Genomic DNA, 8,955 nt, shown 5'->3' on the forward strand with positions numbered 1-8,955 from the left:
GTTCAATCTGTGGTCAGGGAACTAGATCCCATATGCTGCAACTAAGAATTCACATGCCACAGTGAAGATCAGGATCCCGTGTGCTGCAACTAAGACCCAATATAGCCAAATAAATAAATACTAAAAAAGAAATCTTGACTCCCAGTGTGAAAGAATTGAGAGGGAATTAATGAGGGTTGTGGAATTAATTAAAGACAGAATCCTGAGCTGAAACTGGAGTCAGGACAGACCATGAGTTGTCAACAACTCCAAACAGGAAGAGACTCATGCCTACCTCTCAGACAGGAAGGAGTCGCCTACTTTTCTAACCAGCAGGAAGAAGAAAACTTCTCTCCACCAGATGACAGTCCAGCCAACCAGAGACTGTAGCACCCCAACTGGTAAGAAACCTCCGCACTTTGGACTGGACTCCTTGTTCCTCCACTGGACTCTTTGGTTATTATACCCTTTCCCAAAGATCCCTTTTCCCCTATAAAAGCAAGTGCCTCTTCCTGTTCTCTGGATTTGCCTGTGGTACACCATAGTTTCTATATTCCAAATGCAATTCCCCTGGCTTTTCTTAAATCAGCTCAGTTCTGCTGGTAAAATCACTGGCTATTTTACTGTTACAGTTGGCATGGTGGAGTCTCCAAAAATAGGATTAATGCTGTTATCAGTGAGACCACCCAGTACGTTCTAACCTTTCCCACCACGGGAGGATTCAGTGAGAAGGCCCTAGCTATAAACTAAGAAAAGAGACTCAGCAAAACTCAACCATGCTGGCGCCTTGATCTTAGACTTCCAGATAATTTTGTTTCTAGAAACCTAGATAAACTCTGCTACTAATGCTGAAGCTTCCCTGGTGGCTCAGACAGTATGGCGTCTGCCTGCAATGCGGGAGACCTGAGTTCGATCTCTAGGTAGGGAAGATCCCTTGAAGAAGGAAATGGCAACCCACTCCATTACTCTTGTCTGGACTGGACTGTAATAACCAAATGGCTGTAATAACCAAAGAGTCCAGTGGAGGATTTAACTAATGCTGAGGATTTAGCTTTCGCTGTTGTTCAGTCGCTAAGTTGTGTCCAACCCTTTGTGACCTTTGAACTGTGAGAAATAAATTTCTGTGGCTTATAAACTACCCAGTCTGTGATATTTTGTTATAACAGCTCAAATGTTAGATAAAGTCTTAGTCACATTTGGAGTCAGAGCTTCAACATATGAATTTATTTATTATATTCTTTTTCAGATTCTTTTCCATTATAGTTTATTACAAGATATTGAATACCATTCCCTATGCTATATGTTTATCTATTTCATATATACGAGTTTGTATTTGATAATCCCAAACTCCTAATTTAGCCCTCCTTTCCTTTTGCCTTTGGTAACCATAAGTTGGTTTCCTATGTGAGTTTATTTCTGTTTTGTAAGTTCATTTGTATCATTTTTTTTTAGATTCCACATATGAGTAATATCATATGATATTTGCTTTTGTCTGTCTTACTTCATTTAGTATGATAATCTCTAGGTCCATCCATATTGGATGGCAAGATGGCAAGATTTCATTCTTTTTATGGCTGAATAATATTCCATTGTGTGTGTGTATTTATATAAGGAGAAGTGGGTGACAGGGGATGAGGTGGTTGGATGGCATCACCAACTCATTGGACACAAATTTGAGCAAACTCTGGGAGATAGTGGAGGACAGAGGAGTCTGGGTGCTGCAGTCCGTGGGGTTGCAAAGAATGGACACAATTTAGCAACTGGATATGGGCTCCAAAATCACTGCTGATGGTGACTGCAGGCATGAAATTAAAAGACGCCTACTCCTTGGAAGGAAGGTTATGACCAACTTAGATAGCATATTAAAAAGCAGAGACATTACTTTGCCAACAAAGGTCCGTCTAGTCAAGGCTATGGTTTTTCCAGTAGTCATGTATGGATGTGAGAGTTGGGCTATAAAGAAAGCTGAGCGCCGAGGAATTGATGCTTTTGAACTGTGGTGTTGGAGAAGACTCTTGAGAGTCCCTTGGACTGCAAGGAGATCCAACCAGTCCATCCTAAAGGAGATCAGTCCTGGGTGTTCATTGGAAGGACTGATGTTGAAGCTGAAACTCCAATACTTCAACCACCTCATGCAAAGAGTTGACTCATTGGAAAAGACCCTGATGCTGGGTAGGATTGGGGGCAGGAGGAGAAGGGGACGACAGAGGATGAGATGGCTGGATGGCATCGCCAACTTGATGGACGTGAGTTTGGGTAAACTCTGGGAACTGGTGATGGACAGGGAGGCATGGCATGCTGCGATTCATGGGGTCACAAAGAGTCGGACACGACTGAGCGGCTGACCTGAATGAACCACAGTGTATATATCATATCATCTTTATCCGCTCCTCTGTGATGGACACTTGGGTCCGCTCCTCTGTGACGGACACTTGGGTCTGCTCCTCTGTCGATAGACACTTGGGTCCGCCCCTCTGTGACGGGCACTTGGGTCCGCTCCTCTGTGATGGATACTTGGGTCCATGCCTCTGTGACGGACACTCGGGTTGTCTCCAGGTCTGGGCTGCTGGGAGCACTGGGGCGCATGCGTCTTCTCAGATCAGAGTTTTCTCCTGATAAACGCCCAGGACTGGGGTTGCTGGGTCGTATGGTAACTCTATTTTTAGTTTTTGAAGGAAGCTCCACACTGTTTTCCACAGTGGCTGCACCAATTTACATTCCCACTACCAGTGTAGGACGGTTCCTTTTTCTCCACACACTGTCCAACATTTATTAATTGTAGACTTATTTTTAATAATGATAACTAAATCAGCTTTATGGTAAGTATTGATATCTGGTTAAGTATGGCAAGTTCCCTTCCTGGTTCTTCCTTAGAAAAGTCCTGACTTTTGAAAAGTTAGTAAGTTATTTTCTGGCTGCACTGGGTCTTCATTGCTGCCTGGGCTTTTCTCTAGTTGCAGTGAGTGGGGGCTACTCTCTAGCTGCAGCAACAGCAACGATGTATTTTAATAGAATTTTATGATTTTTATGCATGAAGATTTTACATCTGTTTGGTTAAAATTTCCTAGTTGCTATTTGTGCTGAATTCAATAGTGATCTTTCCCCAAATTCATATCCTTCCTGACCCTCAGAATGTGGCCGTATTGAAAACAAGTCTTTGCAGATGTAACGAGGTGAGATGAGATCTTACTGGCCTAGCGTGGGCCCTCAGTCCTCGATGTGTGTCCGCTGTGAAGGCCAAGCAAAGACACAGAAGCACTGGGAAGGTGGCCACGTGACGGCAGACGCGGGGCTGAGGCAGCCACGAGTCAAGGAAGGCCACAGGTGCCAGCCATCACCAGAAGCTGAGGGGGCATGGAGAGATTCTCTCCTAGATCCTTCGGAGGCAGCATGACCCTGCCAGCACCTTGACTTCTGATTCCTACCTTGCAGAACTGTGAGAGAACCAATGTCTATTATTATTACTATTTTAAATGAATTAATTCATTCATTTTTGGCTGTGCTGAGTCTTCATTGCTGCACGTCAGCTTTTTCTCCAGTTGCGGTGCGCAGGCTTCCCACTGCGGTGGCTGCTCTTGTGGCAGAGCATGGGCTCTAGGGTGCTCAGGCTTCAGTAGTTGGGTCACAAGGGCTCAGCAGTTATGCCTCCCGGACTCTACAGCACAGGCTCAAACCTGTGCTGCACCGGCTTAGTTGCTTCAAGGCATGTGGGATCTTCTTCCCGGATCACAGATAGAACCTGAGTCTCCTGCATTGGCAGGCAGATTCTTTACCCCTGAGCCACCAGGGAAGCCCCAAGTTCTATTATTTTAAGTCACTCAGTTTGTAGCAATTATGGAATCCAAAGGAAAATAATACATTGGTAAAATTTTTTTTGAATAAGCAAATGGGACCTTATCAGTTTAAAAGATTTTGCACAGCAAAGGAAACCATAAGCAAAATGAATAGGCAACTTACAGACTGGGAGAAAATATTTGCAAATGAAGTGGCTGTCAGGGATTGATTTCCAAAGTATACAAATAGCTCATGTAGCTCAATATCAAAAAACCAAACAACCCAATCAAACATGGGTAGAAGACATAGACATTTCTGCAAAGGAGACATACAGGTGGCCAACAGGTACATGAAAAGATGCTCAACATCCCTAATTGCTGGAGAAATGCACACCAAAACTACAATGAGGTATCGCTTTATACCAGTCAGAATGGCCATCATAAAAACAGCTATAAACAATAAATGCTGAAGAGGGTGTAGAGATAAGGGAAAACTCCTATTGTCAGCAGGAATGTAAATTGGCGTGCATGGGGGGGTGCAGCCGCTATGGAAAACAGTATGGAGCTTCCTTAAAAAACTAAAAGTAGAGTTAACATAAAGTCCAGCAATCCCATTCCTGGCATACGTAAGCAGACAACTCTGATTAAAAAAGATACATGTGCCCCAATGCTCATAGAAGCACTATTGACAACAGCCAGGACATGGAAGCAACCTAACTGTCCAACAACAGATGAAGGGATAAAAAAGTTGTGGTACAATATGTAAAATAGACAGCCAGTGGGAATCTGCTGATTGGCTCAGGAAACTCAAACAGGGGCTCTGTATCAACCTAGAGGGGTGGGATGGGGAGGGAGATGGGAGGGAGATGCAAAAGGGAGGGGATATATGTATACCTATGGTTGATTCATGTTGAGGTTTGACAGAAAACAACAAAATTCTGTAAAGCAATTATCCTTCAATAAAAAAATTAATTAAAAAAAGAAAGAAAAGAGAAAAACAAAAAAAGAGGTGTGGTTCATATATGCAACGAAATATGACTCAGCTATAAAAAATAAAGAAATAATGCCATTTGCAGCAACGTGGTTGCAACTAGAGATTATCACACTGAGTGAAGCAAATCAGACAGAGAAAGACAAATATCAAGTGATATCACTTATATGTGGAATCTAAAAAATAATATAACTGCATTTATTTATGAAACAGAAACAGACTCATAGACATAGAGAACCAACACAGACATAGAAAACCAAAGGGAAAATGTGGGGAGAGGAGAGGGATAAATTAGGAGTGTGGGATTAACAGATACACACCACTACATATAAAATATAGAAACCATACTGTATACTATGTAGTACAAGGAACTGTTTTTAATAACTTATAATGGAAAAGAATCTGAAAAATTATATATAACTGAATCAGTTTGCTGTACATCTGAAGCTGACATAATATTATGAATCAATTATACTTGAGTAAAAAATTTTAAAAAGTGTTTTTTGGGTTCTTTTACAAACAATACCTTTCAGAAAATATATTTCTTTGGGGAATTCCCTGGCTGTCCAGTAGTTATGACTCCACAGTTTTCACTGCTGAAGGTCTGCATTCAAGATCCCACAAGCCATGCAGTGTGGCCAAAAAAACAAAAGAAAGTATATTTTCTCTTTGTTCCTAGTGAATAGAAACACTACTTAGTTTTAGGTATTGATTTTGTTTCTAGAAAACTTGAAAACTTGCTACTTGCTAAGTACTAAACTCTACTACTAATGCTGATAATTTATCTTTAGACTCTTTCAAATCTATAATGTCTTAAAAACATTTCATCAGATTGTAATGACAAGAGCTGTGGTGGTTTTAGTGTGTCCACAAATTCCTTGTTATTTCCCTTGTTGAGTGGTGGAACTTTTTTTTTCTGGCCACACCATGCAGCTTGTGGGATCTTAGTTCCCTAACCAGGGATTGAACCCTGGCCCACAGTAATGCAAGCACTGAGTGCTGACCACTGGACCACAAGGGAACTCCCCAGAGGTGAAACTCGATTCCCCTTTCCTTGGAAGGTGGTTCTGCGCTGTTGCTGACAGAGCAAAGCAGAACTGATGGTACATTTCACTTGTGATATAGAGTTGTCAAAAGCCTGCAGCGTTTGGGGAATTTCCTGGCAGCCCAGGGATTAGGGCTCTGTGCTCTGACTGCTCAGGTGTTGTTGTTCTGTGGCTAAGACCTGTTTGACTTTTCGACCCCATGGACTGCAGCACGCCAGGCTTCCCTGTCCTTCACTATCTCCGGGAGTTTACTCATACTCATGTCCATCGAGTCAATGATGCCATCCAACCATGTCATCCTCTGTCTCCCCCTTCTCCTCCTGCCTTCAATCTTTCCCAGCATCAGAGTCTTTTCCAATGAATTGGCTCTTCGCATCAGGTGGCCAAAGTATTGGAGTTTCAGCTTCAGCGCTGATCAGTCCTTCCAATGAATATTCAAGGTTGATTTCCTTTAGGATGGACTGGTTTGATCTCCTTGGGTTCAATCTCTGGTTGGGGAACTAAGATCCCAGGAGTCCCGAGTGCTGTTACAAAAAAATAAAAGACTGCAACTTTCACCGTGTCTCTCAGATCACTCCCTTTGGGGGAAACTTGCTGCCTCGGAGTTGGTAAAAGACCACTGATTACAAGTTCCATTCAGAAAAGGGAAGAACGTTCAGCACACAGCACCTCTAGCTGACAGGAGCCACCAGAGTCCACAGGCGGAGGGCAAAGCCCCAGCTCAGCCGTCGAGCACCTCCTGCTTTGCTCTGTAAGAGGACCTGTGCAGGAGGCTCTTCCTTGTCTCTTGCCTTCTCCGGCCACAGATGAAATACACTCTGGGGGAGTGCACCCTTTTGAGGGTAATGTAGCTTTGGAAGTCTGCTTCCTGCTGCTGCAAGTGCCAGACTCAGGAGTTCCTCCAGGGTTTAGCACACCTGATCTGGGATTTCTTTGGCGATGTCATTTCTTCAGTACCCAAGGATGCTTCCTGTTTACTTCTGGCCAGGTCAATTCTAATGGGAAGATAATCACAGACAAAAATCTCACAAAGACTCTTGCATTTTGTTCAGTGGCCTCTGTGCCCTGTCCCTCCTGACTCTTTCAGTCCCATGATGTCCGTGTGAAGCAGTGGCTTTGATAGGAAGGTGACAGTTATCCTTTGGTCTTTGTTGCTTGGCTGGCGTTCACCATCTGGGGAAGCACCTTTAAAGGAGACACTTGAAAAAAATCTTGGGGCCTCGGTCTCATCTCATCTGGAAGACAACTTCTTCTGGAGCCATCTCTTACAGCTGTTTCAGGTTGGGGTGCAGAAACCCTTGCCATTGTCCACCCCAAATGACAGTGGTGGCCTCCTAGACCTCCTTCAAGGAAGCTATTCAGGAAGCACAGTTGGGTGACAACCTTCAGCCATAGCTTCTTTGGCTCCACCATACTGTTCATGGGGCTTCCCCAGTGGTTCAGTGGTAAAGGATCCACCTGCCAAGCAGGAGACTCAAGTTCGATCCCTGGGCTGGGAAGATTCCCTGGAGGATGAAATGGCAAGCCATTCCATTATTTTTTTTTAACTTTTAAAAAATTTTATTTATTTTTAATTGGAGGATAATTGGGGCTTCCATGGTGGCTCAGATGGTCAGGAATCTGCCTGCAGTACAGGAGATTAGGGTTTGATCCCTGGGTTGGAAAGATCCCCTGGAGAAGGGAATGGCTACTCACTCCAGTATTCCTGCGTGGAGAATCCCATCGACAGAGTCAGACATGACTGAGTGACTAACACTTTCACTTTCTGCTTTACTATAATTTGTTGGTTTCTGCCACACAGCAACATGAATCAGCCACTGGTATACATGTGTCCCCTTCCTCTTGAACCTCCCTCCCACTTCCCACCCCAACCCTCTCCAGTATTCTTGCCTGAGAAATCCCATAGACAGAGGACCCTGGCAGGCTACAGTCCATGGGGTCCCAAAGAGTTGCGCATGACTTAGTGACTAAACAACAACAACAGTGTTCACACCAAGGGCATACCCTCCTCCCTCAAGGAGATGGAGTTCAGGACTGCCTGTCAGCCCTGTTTCTCCCGTGCATGATGCAAGTAGATGTCAGCTTCGGGTGCTAGTCTTCTGACAAGGTTCCCATAAAGCTCCCAAACCCTCTCCTGGGCTTGTTGGAGCTGGTGAGCTGCAGCTCGCATGTGCCTGGCTCACCCACCGCCATCTTGCCCCTGGCTGGACTGTCCACGGAGAATTGTGCCAACTCTGTACTCAGGCCCGTGGACGGAACGCTGCTCAGTGCCCTGTGTCCCTCATGCATGCTCCGCCCCTGGCCGTGGCTACACTGTTGCTATCTTCCCCCTTGTCTAATGTGACGGATGTGCCTTTGGAGCGCTTGCTGCTCATCTGACAGTCCTCTTCCTTTGTCATCCTCCAAGTCCCCTCCCCCACCACACTGGATCCCCCACTCACTGATGGCTCCCCACCCCCCCCAGCTCCTGGCCTCCTCCCCACTCCATACCCTGCCACCATCACCCTAGCTGAGTTCCATGCTCACACGGCCACCATCCCACACCTGGCGCCCCAGGTCCTCAGTCTCTTCGTATCCAATGAGCAGTTCCCACTAGCTCAGGGCATTGTCCAAAGGGGGGAAAAAAAACTTTCTCTTTCTTTCCTTTGTAGCTGTTTTCTCTCCTTTGCCCTCTAATGACCCCAAGGCAAATCCACCCTCCCCCTTTCAGGCAGCAGATAAACATGTTTTCACCATCTTCCGAAAACAAGTGGGGATTTGTTATCTGCTTAACGCTGTGGCCAGAAAAATCTAAGTCCAAACGGGGCTTGCTTCTGTCACTCACTCCTAAGCGTGACTTAAGGCTTGTTACCGCCCCAAAACCTGCTCAGTACCTGCTCAGTCCTCTTTTCTGACCACAACCCCATCCTTTTCACCATTTTCACTACAGTCGCTAGCACCCTTTTACTTTACTTGACTGCATTGGGTCTTAGTTGGGACACTTGGGATCTTGGTTGCCTCGTGCAGGATCTTTCGTTGTGGTTCATGGACTCTAGCTGTGGTGCAAGGACTCAGTAGTTGCTGTGAGCAGGCACTTGGGATTTTAGTTCCCTGGCCAGAGATTGAACCCATGTCCCCTCCGTTGCAAGGCAGATTCTTAACCACTGGACCACCAGGGAAGTCCCCA

This window comes from Giraffa tippelskirchi, chromosome 1, assembly GCF_054371585.1.
Source record: "Giraffa tippelskirchi isolate mGirTip1 chromosome 1, T2T-mGirTip1v1.2.pri, whole genome shotgun sequence".
NCBI lineage: Eukaryota > Metazoa > Chordata > Mammalia > Artiodactyla > Giraffidae > Giraffa > Giraffa tippelskirchi.